The 20902-nt window shown below is 44.1% G+C and overlaps 1 pseudogene; it reads right to left on the bottom strand.

Moving 5' to 3' along the window:
* The window catches only part of LOC127687960 (60S ribosomal protein L19-like), a 38853-nt pseudogene extending 22949 nt beyond the window's left edge, over window positions 1-15904 (bottom strand).
* Window positions 15905-20902: the final 4998 nt, after the last annotated feature.

The raw sequence follows: 20902 nt of genomic DNA, 5'->3' as shown, positions 1-20902 counted from the left end.
GGGCCACTTGTTTTATGCTTTTATCATTAGTCACTCTTGCAGCCAGACACCAAAGCTATTAGAAGGCATAATCCAAACTCACGGTTGCTGTGCATGAGCTTGGAAGACTTCCTGCTAGATCTAACATTTCATGTGCACCACAGTGCCAAGGGTGATATAAACACCTACATCGTAGTGTCAGCGTGGGAAGGGGCACTGGAAGTCATCTGACTCTAGTCCCATGTTCCAGGTGATGTGGGGCCATGAGCCTCTGTCCTGGCCTCATCACCTCCTTGGTGCAGGATTTCAGGGGAGTAGTCCAGATGTTTCTGATGGGTTTCCTCATTGGAAAACCTCTGTCCTCACCCTTTCCCTCATCTTCACCATCACCAAGAGAAACCTGGCCTGTGATGACTATTCTGGTTTTCAATTTGAAGTTTCAATTGAATCTGGCACCAACTAAAAACACATCTCCATGCAGATCTATGGGAATATTTCTTGGAAGAATTAACTGAAGGGGAAAGAGCCTCCACTAGAATGGGTGGCACCTTCTGTCTGGAGTCTACATATAAAGAGGGCTGAGGGACAGAAATACTGCTTTTGCCTGCCAGCCCTTGCTCCCTGGTTGTGAATGAATCCGCTGCGCTGCTGCTGTCTCTGCTGCTGGCAATGATGATGATGATGACGATGACGATGATGATGATGATGATGATGTCATCCATCCTTTGCTGACATCAGAACCACCTACTTCAGTCTTCCACCATGGTCTGGACACCTGAGCTCTCCAGGCGTCTTTTCTAAGCCTTCAACACCAAATTGGAACTGCTGAGTCATCCAGCTACAGGGACTGAGCAAACTCCTGGTGGTTCCAGCCTCTCTACCAATGATTGTTGAACTACCAAGCACAAAGCGTGTACCCCAATCTAGTCAATCCCCTTTGTTGTCTATATTTATTCTGCAAATTCCACTATCCCAGAGAATCTGGACTAATACAGAGACCCTGCCAAGTGGTACGCGGTAAGGCAGAGACACTGTGCTGCATGCTTTGCAAAGCATTCATCCTCATGAAGACAGGCTCGGTCATTCAGCTCCACCGCATTCGGAAGTTGCAGCGGATGCCCAAACATGACACAACCCAAGGTCTCAGAGGGCTGATCTAACAAAGTGTCACATACTATGCAGCCCCTGGCCACATGGCTCCGTAATTAAAGTGAGTTGTGCTATCAATGTAAAACCCGTACCATAGTTGAAGGCCTAGATCACAGGGAATCAGAGGAGATCACCTATATTTTTATTCTGCATGCATATCCAAATAATATTTTGGTCTGTGGAGTTTAAGAAAATATATTATTAAAACTAATTTACCTGTCTCATTCTGGCTTCGTTTTTCTTTTCCTTCACATGTTTGTTGGATATTTGAATGTAACCATTGCCCTCCCATATTAAATTCCTTTTGGACACTGTGATTTGTTAATGTCCCCCATCGTAAAGGCTGGGTCATCATCCTATGGCAGGTGGTGGACTCTTTAGAAGATATGACTAATGGGCGAAAGTGAGGGCACTGCAGTGTGTCCTTGAAGGGGTATTGTAACCCCCATCACTTCCTCTGTTTCATGAGGTGAGCAGCCACTTGCGGATGACTCTCCCCATAATGCACCATGATGTCATAGGACCAAAGCAACAGGATCAAATCACAGACTGAATTCTCTGAAACCGTGAGCCAAACTTACCTTTCCTCTTTCCAGTGGATTAGCTTGGGTGTCTTGTTGAAGCAGCAGCAGGTGACCAGAACGTACACTTCACCTCTCAGCCCTGCTCCATCTCCTTTCATAGGGCCATGCGACAAGGGAAAGGGAAGAAAAATGCCTAACTGTAGTCAAAGCTGCACCAGATGCACTGAGTGAAGAACACGACCTCTCTGTAACATAAGGCCCTCTGTGAATCTTAGGAAGGTGAGGACAACAGGGAAAGAGGGGATGGAAAATAACAATCAAACCTAACAAGCATACTTATTGGACTATCAGCCTGTAAGAGAGCGTGAACTGCCTAAACCTTTCTCCTCCATGAGAAGGGCACAGTGGATGCAGAGCTGCTCAGTCTTGGTTTGGTCTTTTGTTTGTCATTCTCGGTCATATTTCTAAACATCAAAATGGTGGGGAGGATGTGTGTGTGTGTGTGTGTGTGTGTGTCTGTGTGTGTCTGTGTGTAAGGTGTATCTGTGTGTCTGTTGTGTGTGTATATATCTGTGTGTGTCTGGTGTGTATGTGTCTGTGCCTGTGTGTCTATGTATGTCTGTGTGTGTGTTGTATGTGTATCTGTGTGTGTGGTGTCTATGTATCTGTGTATATGTGTATGTGTGGTATGTATGATGTGGAGGTGGGTATCATGTGTGCACCTGTGTCTGTCTGTGTGGTGTATATGTGTGTGCGGTGTGTCTTGTATGTATCTGTGTGTGTATCTGTTGTGTGAGTGTGTGTTTATGTCTGTGTATCTATGTGTGGTGTGTTTGGTCTGTTTGTGTTGGTATGGTGGTGTGTATCTGGTGTGCTTGTGTGCTGTGTGGCATAATGTGTGCATGTGTGGTATGGTGTATGTGTCACGGTGTGATGTGTGTTTGTGTGTGTTGTGTGTATGTGTGATGTTTTAGAATATGAGCAACAACTGAAATGCTCATGTATCCCTGAACAGATACTGCTTTAGTTTTTGCCTGTGGCCTTGTCATCTTAAGTGACATGTGTTTGAGCAACTCCACATCAGACTTATCAATATTTAAATCAGCCAAGAAGCCGTAACACTACCAAATTCTACCTAGGAGTCCACTAGAAGTTGTTCTCCTGAGTTATTTTTCCTCAGGTGTTAGCATGTCTCTCCAGCACCATGAAGACAGCACTGCTGAGAGGGGGAGGATCCAACCAAACTCTGGAGTCCAGGAGCTATTTCTTCCCATACTGCATGATTCCCATCTTTCTATCCTGTCTGAAACTGGCATGGTGATCTTGTCCACTCCTGACCAAGAATATTAATCCCAAGTGGAAATTCTGTTGTATTCTATAAAAGATCAGTTTAGAATGTATAGAGAGGGCTTGCAAAATGTCAATTTCTTTAAAGATTTTGGATCTCGTCAGGCATGGCGGGAGAGTTGCAACTTCAAGACCAGTCTGGGAAACTCAATGCGACGCTTTCAAACTTTAACTAGTTAGGAGGCCAGGCAGAGCGAAAGACTCGCAACCTCAGGTGACGACAGAGCAGAGGACAGGAGCCATGCAGAAACAGCAGCCTGAGAATCTGGATCCAGCTGTTGTGTGGTGACCTGCCCACCTAATCCAGCTGCTCTGCAATTCCCTCCAGGTCTCAGTTCTCTCCTTACTCTTCTCCCCTCCTGGCCCTGGTTCTGGGTTTTAAACATGCTAAGACACTATGGTGTCTTTCAACTTGTGCTTCTTGTTCACTTACAAAATAATAACCTTCTTGACCTTCCCGTCTGGCCCCTCTCCCATACGCAGACCTCTCTAGAACTGAACGCCATCAGAACACAGTATTTCTTAATTTTTTAATTAAATATTCACTAAACTAAAATTACTGTATTTCACCTTAATATGTACTTCATTTCATCAGACTTATTCAAAAGACTTGGCATTAGTACAAGCCTGAGATGAAAGCTTGAAGAAAAACAAGATGTTTAGCTCCATGACCCATGGGACTTCACACAAGCCCCATCGCTGACCCATGAACCTCAGGTACAATGGCAACCAAGAACTATGTAGAGTCTTGATGGAAAGGAACAGCTCTGATCCACGTGGTCAGCTATTGTGGGGGGCACATGCGTTCCCAGTCATTTTCTTTATGTATTTCCTTCCTCAGGCTGATGCCACTGTCCATCACAGGACAACTCTAGAGAGTGGTCACTAACAAGAGCAATCCTGAAATGGGGCTAGCTCAGATAAAAGAGCTCTTTACCGGAATCTTAACTGTTAACCAAAGAAATACACCTATAGGATGAAGATGATTTCCATTTGGTTACTAACTTTCCCGTGTAGGTATATCCTAGCATGGAGTCTAAGACCAGGACACTGTAAGCAATAGCTTAGACGATAGCTAATACAGATGAAGGACTGACTAGCCTTAAGTAGGCTTTCATTCCTACAAGCTGGGTTTCAAGGCCATAAAGATGGCTTGGTGGTAAAAAGGCTTGCCACCAAGACCAATGGCCTGAGTTCAGTGCCATGAACCACACAGTGAAAGGAGAAACCCGATTCCAGCAAGTTGTCCTGTGGCTTCCACGTGCACATAAATAAGTGTGGTTATTTTTAAAAATATAATCTATTTATTTGACAGTAAAAAGAAAGAAGAAGAAGAAGAAGAAGAAGAAGAAGAAGAAGAAGAAGAAGAAGAAGAAGAAGAAGAAGAAGAAGAAGAAGAAGAAGAAGAAGAGAAGAGAAGAGAAGAGAAGAGAAGAGAAGAGAAAAGAAAAGAAAAGAAAAGAAAAGAAAAGAAAAGAAAAGAAAAGAAAAGAAAAGAAAAGAAAAGACGGGGGAAAAAACCTTAGTTCACCAGAAGAGCCAAATGTATTAACTATCTTAACATCTAGATAAGATCATCTGCTAGTTTTCTCTAGTGAACTAACAAAACAGACAACTACATGTTTGGTATCTTCTGTGTGTCTGGCGTGAAGTATTTTCTAATAAGTCATTATTCCAACAACCTACAAGTCAGGTGCATCATTAGCCTCAGTTTAGGATGAAGTGAGGCACTAGCGAGTTCAAACACATAACAAGTGTAAAAGCCAAACCCGAACAGTCTGACTTAGGAATCCATTCTAAGCACCACATTCAACTATCTACTCCTGACACATACAAGGCATATGTGTATATGTAATACATTTGTATTTTTACATATAAATATATGTGTATATCTACTGGGATATGCCTTAAGTAGGAAGAATTACCTATGGATAGCTGTGTATTATGTGATCTAGACGCAATCTGGTGAATACTACTAGATGAATCATGGTGAGACATGAGGTGTGGGCTGATGTTACTAAAAGGGAAAGTCTGCTCCAGCCAGCCAGATACACCACGTCTAGACACATACAGTCCACTCCCAACTTTCTAATTATGACACAGAGAAAGGGATTCCAGATGAATTTAATCTTACTCATCTTTTAAACTTTAAGTCCGGCCATCAAAATATGAGGTTGACAATTGTAATACCCTACTGGCATACCTCAGCATAATATGAAAATAAATTGTCTAATTTTATTTTCATTTGCCTATGGTCCTGTCCAGTTCCTGACTGTTTTCTTCACATCACTTTTTTGTTATCATAGTATTTGTTTCATGTGCTTCCCCAGAGTCATCTGTTTCTGAGATTGTTTTCTCAAAGATGACTATCATTGGGATCTCTTGCTTGGGTAGATATCCTTGGAATGGCATTTTCAAAGATGACTATTTGGGAAATTCTCATTGTTCAGGTGGTTGGTCTAAAAACTGTTCCAAGGATGACTCTTTAGAGGACTCTCATTCAAATTGTTGTTCTGGAGATGGTGGTCTGAGAGATGAGTATGCAGGTATCTCTTGCCATTCAAGTTGCTGCTCTGGGGATGATGGTCCCAAGAATAACTTTCCAGGAGACTCTTGTTCAAGTTGTTGCTCTGGGGATGATGGTTCCAAGGATGACTGTACAGACACCTCATATTGTTCAAGTTGTTGCTCTGGGGATGGTGTTCCCAAGGATGATTGTACAGACATCTCTTGTTGTTCGAGTTGTTGCTCTGATGATGATGGTTCCAAGGTTGACTGTACAGATACCTCATGTTGTTCAAATTGTTGCTCTGGGGATGGTGGTTCCAAGAATGACTGTATGGGTATCTCTTGTTGTTCAAGTTGCTGCTCTAGGGATGGTAGTGCCAGGAATGACTGTATATGTAATTCTTGCTGTTCAAGTTGATGCTCTAGAGGTATTGGTCCCAAGGATGATTGCCTAGGGGATTCCTTTTTCTCAGGTCTTTGTTCTGGGGATGGTGTTCCCAAAGATGACGTTACAAAGGATTCTTGTTGCTCATGTTTTGGGTCTTGAGTTAATGATGACTCTTCTAGTGATTCTTGTCCCATTGATGGAGCTCTTTGAACTTCTGCTTCTACTTGGGTTTCTGGCAGTGCAGGTATAGGTTTTTCTTCTAAAATGTCATGTTGTTTTTTTTCTTTTTTTTTCAGTAAACAAAATAAGACAAAATCACCAATAAATAGAGTAGCCATCTGATCACAAACAAATAAATGTTGCTATCATAATATTAAGGATTTAATAATGACTGAACATTTTTGCATGGAGTATTAAACTTGAAATGCTCTTTTGACTGTATCGTCATGCTTTCTCTCATGTATAAACACAATCTTAAGCAAGTATTAAAAGAATATAAGAGATGCCTAAGAAAGGGGGGTGGAGGGAATGTCACTAGATGGCAACTACACATATATAAATCTGTTTTCGTTGAAAATTAAATGGTTAAGTTTCCTTACTTTTTCTGTGAGTCACTGAGACAGGTAAGGCACTTTTATTAAATGAAAAGGAAAGAAATGAAAACATAGGAAAATATGAAGCCCGTGCTCAACACAAACAAGACAACCTATAAAGCACATAGAAGAAGCCTATGTACACCCACTCTGCCTGACAAACCACATACACCAGACATAAACTACCCATAATTGATATGAGGAAATCAAGACCATCATCCTCTGAAAATAACACAAAGCAAGCCTCTTCCTAGAGGAGCCTCACACGACCTGGAGGATACCAGGCAGCCCACGTGACATGCATAAAATGTACTATGTTGACCTCAACTTCTCATCAAAGTCTATTCTCCCTCTCACCTTCAGCTGCAACAGCCAACTCCCAAATCAGAAACCTCAACTCTAGTTTCATCCTAACCCATTATTTCCAGTGTGCCAAATCTAGACCATTTGGTCTATTCCCAGATACCTGTTGGCTCCTGTATGCCCCCCTACTGTCTTGGCCCAGGTCTCTTCATCTGATAGAGTACTAGGGTTATACCCTAATACTCCTGTATTCCCTTTGCTACTGAATAATACTTAAATTTAGTCAACTATCTCCCTGGTTTAGCATTATCTACAAGACAAATATATTATAGCAAATAAGGGGCCTGGCACCCATGATGAGCTGGCTACCAGATCTGTATCCCCAACCACCTGCATTTTAGTGGACCAAATGAGCAGTTCCAACCAAAGGAATGTTAGCCGCATCTCGTCCCTTCTGGACTGAGAGGGTTAAGTGTTTAAAGCAACTTATTCCTGTCTCTGCCTTTCTCTTTGGCATCAAATTCAGAGGCCAGGTGCTGATGGGCAACATGGGCATAGCACCAAGGACACCTAGATCATGAAGGGAAGGGAGAGACTCAGGAGAGATTCTACCCCACAGTGGGATTTCTGTGGTCGTCACAGAAAGCTCTGTCACGCAAAGTCATTGAGATTTGGGGTTGATATTCCTTACTGCAATTCAGCCTTCCTCCATCACTAGCACAAAGGACAAAATGTGGCCCTGCTTTACCATATTATGTTCCTTTCCGTCCTCACACACCAGTCTCTGACTCCATGCACACCCAATGAGCCGAGCCTCGCAAAATTCACAGTAGCTTTGCCATGAGCCTTAGTACTCAAATCCCTCTGCTCACAGTTCCTTCTCCACAGTGTCTGGCAGGCAAATTCCTGCTGACCATTAGCAACTGTCCTTTATACAGGTCTTGTATCTTAGCATCCTTCTTCCCAATCTCTGGCAGTCCATCATTCTAAATATGGCCTATCTCCGGGTATCTGCTGAATTTTTCTACCTTCCCACTTAGCATAGGCAACTTTCTCCACACAAGTTGCACCCTGACACATATGAACTCACTCAGAACAGCAGGACTATGTTGTGCTCCCACACACTCCCTCTTCGGTCGGCACATACCGAATCTACAGTGAGCAGCTTATACTGACTGGGCTTTGTGTTAAAGGGCAATAATGACATTGGCTTCCTGGATTCAAAATAGCCTTGGGACAATCCCCACTTCCTTCTCTTGGTTTCAGTGAATTTTCTCTTGGAAATAGAAAAATACATGCCTATAGGAACTATAGGAATATCGTGATAAGTAGCTGAAAGCTTGCTGGGAGAATTAAAAAAAGATCAATGTTTATATCATGCAATTTCCATTGTTATAAAACCTTAGTGAACATAAATAAATGCTTACATGCTACAGTACCCATTGTTATAAAATCTTAATAGTGAGATACATACATACATACACACATTGTTATAGAAGCTCAAATAGTGAAAATAAATGTATGAACCAGAGGTTTGGAAGAAAACCTAAAAACTGTCATATGCAAAGTATCAGTCAGGTAGAAGTCAGAGCCTAGGGTAGTTGTTCCCAGCCCCTGGCACCTCAATGCCCCCTAGTGAATGCAGTTAAGACTCCACATAGGGGTTGTGGCAGACCCCAGGCATGAGCAACTGAGGCAGGAGTTGTATCCTACTTATCATTTTTCTCAAGCACCCAAGCAACATGTGGAAGGAACTCAGCATATTCCATAAATAAAACATAAAGGAAAAAATCATTATTGAACCCAGAAATTCCCTCATCCCAATCACATAGACCCTTTCTGAAGACACAGGACATTAGAATGAGCAAAACGGAAAATACAATAAAGGTATAAAAATGTGTCTATATGGATAAAATATTACTATAATATTCAAAAGGAAGATACAAAACAACAGTTTGGCAAAAATATGCCTGCTATGTGAAGATATATAGGAATCCATTTTCAAAGTCCTGGCATTCACCTTGTCTTCCAAATTCAACCATCAGTGAGATCGTGGAGCTGTTCTCTGCACTGCTTGCGATCTATACAGCTTCCTTTCATAATTCAGCCTGTCATCTAATCAGCTTCTAACTGTGGCTACGGCTATCACCTGCAGTACACCAGGGGCACATGCTTATCTGAGGTGTCCTGCTTACCACCAGTCTTGGAAGATTTTCTCTAATCTTTTCTTTAATATAATGTCAGGGTAAATGAGATGAACTTTTAAAATAAATGCATAAAGCAATAACGAGTCTACCTAAACTGAACTGACTGGCATATAGTGCTAGCATATGCTAAGTCAAAGAATTCACTTGTGTACAAGAGCCTGAGTAGCTTTTGGGGTAACTACCAGGATTGCATAAAGGCCTTTATGTGGGCCCTTGTTCCCTGGGCTCCAAAGAACAGAACACCTGGAGGTGCCTTTGTAAACAGGATTTAGCTGGCTAGGGTTGACGACGCCTTAAGTAAGGAGGGAGATTTAAGGGAGGAGTGGGCTCTGAGGCTTTCAGTGGAAGCATTATTTAAGGGAAGGGGGCCATGCTAGGAGGGCTGGGAGGAGGGGAAGAGAGCAAAGTGTCTCTTGGAAGTTGTAAAATATGATTTCCCCCCTTTACATTCACAGCCTATAAAATAAGGCATTTCTTAGACTCGGAGTGGCCTTAGGTGAGTGGCCTTGCTTAAAGCTTCCATTTCGACATTTTATTCACTGGTTTTCACATTTTGTTGTCTCTCAAAAAATTAAAAAAATATTTATTAGAGTGAGTATTATAGCAAAAGTTGTATCATGCTCCCATAAAACCCAAATGCTGTTTCAGAAAGAAAAAAAAAAAAAAACCCTTGTGAATTGACCTAGAGATCACCATTGAGAGGACAGCGTGGCAAACTGCAAGCACTGCTAGGGGAGTCCAGTGCATCCAAAGCTGAGCTCGCACAGGAGGCAGAAAAACCCAGATATGGCTATAAAGTGGCCTTGCCGCAGTCACTCAGATGGACACAGTGGCAGTAAATGCCCCTCTGCCCACACCTTATGTCACGTGCAAAAGTCCTGCAAATGATCAATCGCTCATAGTGCATTCTCTTACCAGGCGTTGGAACCACCTCTTTATTCTTGCAGAAGCTCTTGAGAGATGCTAAAATGAAAAGGAGCACAGACGTTAGTGAACTGAGCAGAGGATTCACCATGAGCTGTCAGTGGGACACCTATAGCTGAGAACCAATGGAATGCAACCTTCTGGATAGCTTGGAGAGAATTTCAGGCCAATAAAAAATGACCCTACTGAAAATATAACCATGCTTCTGTTATGTAGAAATAGATGCTGACATTATCATTCTTTGGATAATGATTGGATGTTGATCTGCCCGCTTTCTTTCTCAAAGAGAAAAGCATATTTTGCTTTTGTTTATTGGCTAAAACGAGCCCCACACAACTGATACCAGCTCTTCCAGGAAAATGCACTCACCCACACAGGTATGACATAAATCCAATACTACTTCTCTGAAGACCCGCCACAGATAAACATTCCAACCAACAAGCCTGCTTTGATTTCAAGTATACTGTGACATTGACAGAAGACTCTTGCCCCACCTCCCAGCTAAAATATTTGCTGTATTCAAGCGTCCCTGTGACTCAACACCAGCATCAGCACAACTAACATGGAAACATTTTTTGTTAATAGCACTTCAGTTCTGATGAACTAAGAATTAGACCCAGGCTGTTCTGTCATGGGCCTGCCCAGTTTCAGAGCTTATTGCCACTAAAGGCAGGAACTGTGGGAGCCCATGAAGGGACTGGCTGCTGAGATTGCACTGCCAAGAGAAGCAGCTGGGAGAATCTGAAAATGGGAGCAGAGATGGGAAATCAAGAACTATGAGTCTGAAGAGGAGGCTAGTTTTCATTAGAACCATGAGGTTTTAAAGGCCACCATGAGTCAGCTGGCAAGAGGTAGGCATAGCCTTCATCCACAGAGAAGTCCAGATGCTGTACCCCTAGCTGCAAGCTCTGTGGAGCTGAGGGGTGGCTCAGTCTATACAGTGCTTGCTCGGCATACACCAAGGTTCCATCCCAAGCTTCATATAAACTAGGTGCGGTGGCACATGCCCGTAATCCCAGCACTGGAGAGATACAGGCTAGAGAAGCAGACCTCAAAGTCATTCTAACCTGTGTCAAGTTTAAGGCCAGTCTGGGACACGTGAGACCCTGCCTCCAAAACAACAAAACTTGTTCATGTGTGCATTTAGCTTTGTGATGCTGAAACATCAAAGGTACAGCAACTCATGACTCAAGATGCTAGCTCATGATTTGTGAAAATAGATCCACTCTTTGATTTAAGATGTGACTAGCATATGAAGATAGACGCCGAAAGTTAGAAAGCATTTAATTTTTAGCTGTCGGAGCTGCTACCTAGGTAATTGATTCTCTGTAGCTAGACCCACAGCCCTTAAATATTTCAGCAAAGGCATTTCCCAAGTCCTTTAGGAATCACAGGTAAATCAGAAAGTACTCTGGACTCAGTAAATCTCCGTCAGTGCCAAGAAAGTATTCCCAATCAGTAGTAGCTAGCTCTGTAGTGACAAGTTCATCTTGTGGCTCTGTGGCAATGGCCTGATTGTCTAGATACAAAATCCATTTATTGAGGGCCATCTTACACAAGTGCAGTGCACAGGAATCTTGACTGTCACTGTGAGAGGTCAGTCACGGCATCAGGTAGGGGTCCAAAACCTTTCAGAAACACTTTGGATTTTAGAATTTGGGATAAGGAATGCTCAACCTGTGTTCAGAAATTATCAAGCTTAAAGAGAAGTGAGAAGCAGAGAAAGGCAGGGGCTGGCGGGCACAAAAGCATCAGCCTTTCTTGACAAGACAAAGTCCTCCAGCCCCACAGAGTCTCATCACAAGGTCTCTCCTGACACTCATGTGCAGCTTTGTCTTCTATTTTTATTCTTCCAACAAAGGTGTCCCATTGTCTTTCTTCTCTCTTTTTATTGACAGCTACCTTAAATTCTCTGTCAATAGAACAGCAGCCCTTACAAGAGAGAGAGAGAGAGAGAGAGAGAGAGAGAGAGAGAGAGAGAGAGAATGAAGGATCTGGTTGTCTGGTTGTCCTGTTGGGAAATGTTCAGAAAAAGCCACGTCAAACTCTGCATTTCATGGGACAGTGAATGCTTTCCAGTCACAGACCTGGAGTGGCTAGCCTCCACAGTATACTAACAGCACATGGAGAATTACTTCCTCTGCCTTGGGGAAGAAACACATGGACTCATGGAAAGAAAACATCTCTGGTTCATGTGGCTTTGGGAAAGTCATCCACCTGAATTGATGCAAACTCAAACTTAACCAGTAACTTCCAGGACAGCGGTTGCACTTCAAGTGTGACTATCACTCTTGACATAGTGTACCACCCACCATGAGCAGCCATCACCCCCTCCCAGCCCCTTTTTCCCACCACTCACCATGTGCACAGTCAGTTCCATTCCCTCTCAGCCCCTTCCTCACTGGTATCCTTCCTGTTGTATGTTATGGCCTTCTATTCTGCCCACACTGCTTACTGCTTTAGGTGTCTCCAACACCCTCTTTCTCTTCCAACTACTCACTCACGTAATAGACTCAGCATGTAAGCAAGCCATGACCCTTAAAGATTTAGCATTAATTTCTCAATTTTATGAGGGGAAAAACACAATGAGCTAAGAGTTATTTCTGGCAGCCTCAGTTTCCCATACTTAGTACAAGAAGTTTGAGCAAGTGACTTTTTGGTAGATTTTCACATTTCAGCCACAGAGCCTGTCCAGCAGGGTAAAATATGGCTGTCTAAGTCCTCTGTTCACATTTGCCAGAAGGGAATTTTAAAAAGACTGATTAGCAAGTGGAAGGTGGCAGTCTGGAAAGGCTACATACTTCAGGATTCCAACCACTTGGTAGTCTCACAAGCATACATGCCTGCGTTCAGCTCCTCGGCACCAACCTAAGCCAGCAATGACAGCATGCATCTGTTAATCCTTTACTGAGAGGTGAGAGGCAGGAGGATGCCTGGGACTCTGACCAGTAGTCAGTTTAGCTAAATCAATGAGTTCCAGATTAGGGAGGAAAAGAGGTCTGGTAAGATGGCTTGACAGATTAAGGTGCTCACCACCAAGTTCAAGTTGAAGACCTGAGTTCAATCCCCAAGACCAACTTGGTATAAAGAAAGAACTGACTCCTGCAAGCTGTCCCTCAACCTCCACACACCCTGTGACACAGATGTGCCCACATACATACAACAGTCATATGCCATAGATAAATAATATGGAGAATGACCTATGAGGACACCTGACACTGGCCTGTGCTCTCCACATACTTGAGCACCCATATGCATGTGTGTACACTCACAAGAACTCTGCTTAACTCACACAGGACTTGGTGGGACTGGAACTGAGAAACATGGTACCTGAAAGCTATTCCCATCCTAGCCCCAGGACCCATGGATGTGTTAGTTTAGGTGGTAAAGGCACATTAGGGCTGCAGAGGGCATTGAAGCAGTGATAGACAGGAAACGTTCCCCCAGAATATCCTCATGGGCTCAGCACAATCTTGAGGTCCTTTGAGATAGAAGAGAAAAATAAGAGGGAACGTGAACACAACAGAAGAACTAGAGAAAGGCAACAGGTTTTGAAGAGGGAGGAAGGATCTACAAACCAAAAATACGGGTGCCCCTGGGAACTGGAAAAGGCATGAAAACAGATTTTCCTGGGACAGAAATACAGGTTGTTAACCCATGAGACCATGTCAAACTTCTGACCTACAGAACTATAAGATGACTATTAAATTTGTTCTCATGTGTTACAAAAACCACATAAACTAAAGAAACACACCAGCCATCTTTTCCCTCCCCTGAGAAGCTCAGCATGTGGCCATCTGTACTGCTCACTGGGAGAGAAGAACTGCCCAGGATCCTCCATCCTGACCTCTGTAGACAGATGCAGTCATGGAGACAAAAACATGTGGATGCTGCAGATTCCAAGATAGCAAACCAATCTGGGGATGGTGACTAAAATCCAGGCACGCAATACGTGTGAACTGAATGCAAATAAAGAGTTTGAAATGTGAAGTTCTAACCAGAGATTGACCTCACTGTGTGCTGCTGGTGCAGGGCTTTTGTTTGATATCCTAAGAACCTCAGCGCATGCAAAGCCCTCTACCAGTAAACAGTCTCAGGGAGCGCTTAAGGAAGTGCTTCCCATTAGTAGAGAAATTGTAAAGATGCTGGGAGGCCTGGCTCTGGGATCTTGAAGTCCTATCACAGGGTCCTTTCTCCAAGTGACAAAATATAAGTGCCAGAGTCCTCATTAGAAACACATGACAATCCATTGTGTTATAAGTGCCATTTCTATGAAACTTACTGCTAGGTTAATTCAAGTAAAGAATACAATAAGAGTGTACTCTAATCATTCAGCAGTGGCAAGAGTGTTGACCTCAGTGTTTGGTTGGCACACAGTAACATTCAAATGTCCAAGAGGACCAGTCAAAAGCAGATACACAGAGTCAGCTGAGAATGAATGAGAACCTGGATGAAGGTCACCCCAGTAAAAAAGAGCCTCACCCAAGCCAACACATATACGGGTCCAAAAGAAGAAAGAAAACAATGGAAAATGACTACCCACACACACACCCCACATCTGCGGATGGGTTCCAGAGAAGAGAACAGCTTGGTTTCAGGGCACGGTGCTGAAGGAGGGAAGCTGCTACAGGAAAGAACTGTCTGCTGGGCTTCCCACTACACACAGTTTATTTAAACCAGTTAGGGACATTTAGCGTCTCAGTGCTTAGATTAACTTGCCACTTTCCTCTCTCAACTTCAAAGCATGTTGTAATTTAATTTCTTATGTACATACAGGTAGTTTTACCTGCAGGTATGTCTGTGTACCACCTGTGTGCCCGGAGCCCACAAAGACCAGGCAAGGGCATTGGACACCCTGAAATGGAAGTTATATGTGATTGCAAGACACTAGATAAGCACTGGGAATAGAATCCTGATCCTCTTGAAAGATAGTCAGTGCACTTAACTGCTAAGCCATCTCTCCAGCCCTCAATTTATAAGCATTTTAAGATTGTTTGTTAAATATTAACTTCCTCTTAGAGATTTTTAGCATATTCATTGACACTCTCTCTGGATCCATTTGAAGGAAACTGTCTATAAATCAGAGGAATCCTACACTCTACTGCCCAAGGCAATGAAGAAATCCTTCCATTAGCCACTCTGTGAAACAATTTATAAAACACATACATATTCAAGATTTCTCCAGAAGACTGACACAGGCTGCCTCAATATCAAACACCATACAGGAAATGAATTGGTCTGTTACCAAAAGGATAATTGGGGGTCTCAACAAAAAGGAAAAAAGGAAGGAAAGAAAGAGGGAAGGAAGGAAGGAAGGAAGGAAGGAAGGAAGGAAGGAAGGAAGGAAGGAAGGAAGGAAGGAAGGAAAGAAGGAAGGAAGGAAGGAAAGAAAACCCATCAGTAGGAAAGAAAATATCTAAAAAGAAGGTAAGAAAATAATACTTTTCTCTAAAATATTTTTCTCTTGTTCTTTCCATAGGTGGTCTCTAGACCCAAAACTCAAACCTTCAGTGGTTCAAAGTCAGTCCCATACCACAGCTCAGAAGACATTCTGAGTCCTTGGCCATGACCGGGGATCAGAGCATAGTTCCATCCAGCCCTGCCTCTATTGAGCAGCAGTGCCAAGGGAAACCCATCCCTAGGGCTCCCCTAAACTCAAACTTACAGAACGATTCCTGCCAACACCAATATAACACAGCCAAAAATTATTTCCTGTAGCCAGGGAGCTACACACAGCTTATTACTGCCTGGCATTGGTCTTCTGGGATTTGAAATTGCCTCATTCTCCTGGGGAAAAAAGGAACCTTCAATAGGGAGCATCTAATTCCTCGGCCTCATCATCTTACCAATGAAGACATGGGGCCCCTGCAACTGGCCTGTGTCGACATAGGCCCTCGACAGCAGGTCCAGGGCTACTATCAGTTCTTTGGGTTGCAGGCTCAGGACTCTCTCTCCTTTGCACCATGTTGCGGTCCTAATCATCGTTTTACACCTAAGTAAAAGATCATAGAACATCACTGAAGGGATTTGCTAAAAATAATGATAATTAGCATGAACCCCTCCACTAAGAGTGTTCAAATTTTGCAGGGTCAAATAAAGACCAACTGACTAAATCTCTGCCTACCTGTGAAACTAAAGGAGCCATTTATACATGCTGATGGACATTTGGGCACATCAGCCAGGGCCCAAGTCCCCTGAAAATGGAATAAGTGCTGGTTTCCATTGCTAGTATCCTTGGCTATTGTAGAGTATTTTTCAGTGAAGTCCTCCCTTCTATATGTTTAACACCATTTCATTGAACTAATATGGCCTCACTAGCCTGGACGGTACTGGAATGGAATAGCAAAACTATCCTGGATAGAACTGGCACTGGGTGACCTCACTAGACTGGGTGGTACTGGCACTAGGTAGCCTCACTAGCCTAGGTGGTACTGGTGCTGGGTGGTACCTGCATTGCAGCCTCCACATCACAGGCAGCTTCTCTAAAACTGCAGCCTATGCCCTTTAACTGCAGCTGAAATGCAATGCGGAAAGGCTTCGGAGGAAGTTGAGATGTAGCCTTATTTTTACACTAGTATGTAAATACCCGACTAAAGCTCTTGGAAGCAGCAGTTTTACCCTCTGGCTACATAACAGGAAAGCAAATGATTCAGAGATTCTCCTGTAGTAGATTAGGGGCTGGGGGGGGGGGCCTTAAAACCCAGAAATTCAACTGTCTCCATAGGATCACTCTAATAATAAATAAAAACACAGGGAAAGAGCAGACACCTGGCTGAGAGAGGTGAGCCTCTATGGCTTTACTCCAAGACAAAAAGAGAAACTCCAATGTCATTATGATTCGTTCTGCTTGGAACAAGCTGTCACTACAAGCCAAAGGAGACTGTCAAATTAGAGACCTCAGAGGAAGTAGCACAAAGCCGACTGAACCGATGCTGGGCAGAGGGGGAAGCTGATCCCGACACACGCCCTGCCCTGCTTCACAAGGCCACCTGGACTCCTAGACCCCAACCATAACCAGCAATTGTAGTTCCTTTGAGGACAAATCATAACAAGTCATCAAAAAATCAAGCTAATCCATGATCATTAAAAACTCATTTCTTAACCATTTCTTGGTTTCCAGGTGGACTTAATCACAGCAACTCCAAACGAAGTATCCAATGGAGAAGTAGCCCAAAGAGGCTCTGCCTGGGGATTGTGAATTGCCAGTACACAAAGGGACTAGGTGAGAAAATGTGATTGCATCTATGCTTCAGAGGAAAAGGTGTGTCTAGCCTGCATCACACCGCGCCATGTCCTGGTCCCTAGATCCAAGTGCTCTTCGAAGAAATGCCAAACCAATTCAACATTTCAATGGGGAAAAAAATGACCTTTTCTTTTTTTCATTTACTTCTATCATCCTGCTTCCTAATTCCCCCCCAAACAAAATAATTACAATCAAACACGACCACAAATTATTCCCAGTGAGCAAAGGAAAACTTATCACTGCCTTGGAAAAAAATGGAACTTGCAGATCTTACAGAATGTGGGAAGGTACCATGACGCTTTGTAAGCAACTTAGGACAGAGAGAAACACCCCTCCCCAGGACCATGAGGCTCCTGCCAACGGGATCTAAGAGAATGGATAGGCACTGACAGCTGCAGCCTTCCTGAGCAAGGACACATTTTTTAGATCAAGTGTGAAATGGTTGATTCTCTACTCCCAAATAAATCTTAGTTCTAGGCCATAATTTCAGGAGGCCCCTGAGTAGCTGATGGCCTTCAACAGCCCTGTGTAATGTGCCTGGGTGAAAAACCACTCCGGAGCCTGGAGGCTGTAATTGAACTTCAGAGATATTTTGTGGTGCTGCCGGGGTAGCTGGACACTTGGAAATCTGCGAGAGAATTCAGAGGACCTGGCTGACAGCTGCTCTGATGGACAGAATGGAGCTACCCACAAAAGTTTGCATTCAAAGGGGCAGCCCCAGTGGACACAGCCCATCAGCAAGCCAGCACACCCGGGTACACTGACTATGGGGTCTGAAAGGGACAAACTCTTTTCTCCTCAGTAAAATGAGAACAGTCCTCAACACAGTTGCCACTAAAACACCTTGGATTCTGCACCAATTTTCAGATTATTGCAGAAGATAATGTGATGCATGATTTACAAGCCTAAGTCTCAATAAAAGCATACGGGCCTTCATGGGTGGAACAGTAACTGGCAAAGAGCAGTACGGTGTGGAGGGAGGGGAGGCTACAGATGTTGCTCAAGCACCTTTAATCTGATATAGAGGCACCTGGGAGCATCTCTCAATTAAAACTCAAGTAACAGGAAAAGAACAGGAAAGCAGGTCAGACTTCAGTTCTAAGTTGAGTGGATGCCATCTTGAGTGGATGCCATCAAGGACTTACTTGAAAGGACAAGTGGGCTCATTTCTGGAGACCAGGTGGTGGCCCTTCTCCTCCAACTGGGTACAAATACCACCTTCGTGTCTTAATATCTGAGGGGTCCACTTTGTAAACCTCTTTTCTTAAAAACAGAAAAATGTTCTCTGATAATCTTGTTTGTATTGTCTCTGACATTACCAAGCAGAGCAGAAAACCAAAGATGACCCAGGATTCAGTGCAAAGTCTACTCATGATGTACGGAATGTCAACAATTGTAGTGAAATGTTAACATTCAAAGCCAAAATAGTATACTCTGTAAGTATGATGCCCCGGGTCACTTTAGAGAGTCTCCTTCTCCTCCTCTCTCCTCCCTCCTCCCTCCTCCCTCCTCCCTCCTCCATCCTCCATCCTCCCTCCTCCCTCCTTCCTCTCTCCTCTCTCCCCCCTCTCCCCCTCTCCCCCTCTCTCCTCTCTCCCCCTCTCCCCTCTCCCCTCTCCCCTCTCCCCTCTCCCCCTCCCCCCTCTCTCTCTTCTCTCTCCCCCCTCTCTCTCCTCTCTCTCCCTCCCTCTTTCTCCCTGTCCTTCTCCCTGTCTCTCTTCCTCTATCTTTCCTCTTCTTCCTCTCCCTGTCTCTTTTCCTCTTTCCCTTTCCCTCTCCCTCTCTCTCCCTCTTTCTCCTCTCTCACACTCTCTCAAGCCAGACCTAGTCCCTCTCCCTCTTCCTCTCTCTCTCTCTCCCTCTCCCTCTCCCTCTCCCTCTCCCTCTCCCTCTCCCTCTCCCTCTCCCTCTCCCTCTCCCTCTCCCTCTCCCTCTCCCTCTCCCTCTCCCTCTCCCCCTCTCCCTCTCCCTCTCCCTCTCCCTCTCCCTCTCCACCTCCATCTCCATCTCCATCTCCATCTCCATCTCCATCTCCATCTCCATCTCCCTGTTTCTCTCCCTGCCCCTCTCTCCCAGCCTCTCTCTCTTTCTCTGTCTCTCCCATCTCTCTCCCTCTCCCCCACCCATCTCTTCTTTCTCTCACTTTCCTGCCATGCTGCCTTTTGTACCCATAAGATCCGAGGAGTCCACCTCCACAGATGAGCTTGTCTCTGCTCTTTACCACCTCCTTCCCTTCAAGGCTCCCCGCCAGGCTTATTCTAACTCTGACCACACCTATGTTAATGAAGCTCAGACCACACCACGCATCAGGCGGTAGCTGTCCACGTGGCTAAGAGTACAGCTCACCCACTCCTGCTCTCAGCAGAGTCTACACCTCCCTTTCTCAGTCACAGTCCTATGTCTTTCCTGCATCCTCACACCAGCAGCCACCTAATAAATAAGTAAGGTGTAGAGGGACAGGGAGATGATGGCCCATGGTGTCTCAGAAGCTCTGCTAGGTCATCTCACAGAATGCTGCTGCCTCCTGGCAGGCCATTGCTCTGCCCTTTATTTTTAAAAAGAGCAACTGTAGGTGATTGACTTGGGGAAATGACTTGAACCTAGAAAGCACCGATACTGTGGATGGAGAGCTTGGTACCACACTCAGCACTGCTGCTAAGATTCTCATGCCTGCCCACAGCAGGAATCCTGACATCTTGGATGATTCTGTGCATGAGCTCTGGCTAACTTCCAGTTCAGTGATACAGAAAATAGCCTTGGGCTGAGTATCCACCCTCTCTGCCTCAGTTTCCCCATCTGTAAATTATCAAATGCCTCTAAAGAGATTTTACTGCCTTCCCAAACATGGCCCCAAGCACAACGTCATTTAAAACTATCATATATCATTTTCCTACTCTGGGTGTAACTCTGGTGTTACACCAAGAAAATCAGATGGTGGACCCTTCTAGAAAACTGGTTTTCAACATCACTGCAGACTTGGCGTGGTGGTGCAGGCCTGTGATCCCAGTACTTAGAAGGTAGAGGCAATGGGATTAGGAGCCCAAGGCCAGCTTAGGTTACATCAGACCCTATCTTAAAACACCAACAAACAAACTAAAAAATGCAAAAGGTATGGTAAAGAATAAAAATATGAAAAATTAGGAAAGGTATATACTTTTCTAGGGATATTATTGTGGTGGTTTTATGGTAGAGAGAGAAAAGGTTAGGTATGAAATTAGATCTTTTTCTTATGATATGTTCTTTGCATATTCTGATTATTTTTCAAGAGGCAAGTTTAGTCTGCGGTACACTAGCTGTTCACAGTAGGCTCTTACGCATATTCCCATGCAGCCGCTGAGTTCTTACAGAGTGTACAGATTTCTATGTCTTCAACATCTACATCACATACCTTTTCTCTTTCTGCGGTGTCTTAAGGGAAACCTTTTCTTAAAAGACATTCGTGAATGGTCTCCCTGAAATAGAAACCAGTTGTGTTAGCTTCTGATACTTCCTCCTCTGCTCGTAAGCAAGAAGTCCTCAGAACTGGATTCTTCAGCTATGGCAGAAACCTGTTCCACCAAGTTCAGTTCACAGAAGATATCCAAGATGACCTGCTAAGACCCAGGGCCAGCCACTAGGAGGTCACCACCTCCCTAGCCAGCCAAAGTCAGCATGATTCTGCACAAGCGTAGACTTCCAGACTGAGGCATAAAAGGCCTGTGAGATCACTACCATCTGCATGCACGCTAGGGTCCTGA

Source organism: Apodemus sylvaticus, chromosome 6 (assembly GCF_947179515.1).
Source record: "Apodemus sylvaticus chromosome 6, mApoSyl1.1, whole genome shotgun sequence".
Lineage (NCBI taxonomy): Eukaryota > Metazoa > Chordata > Mammalia > Rodentia > Muridae > Apodemus > Apodemus sylvaticus.
This window is presented reverse-complemented; position numbering and strand designations above follow the sequence as displayed.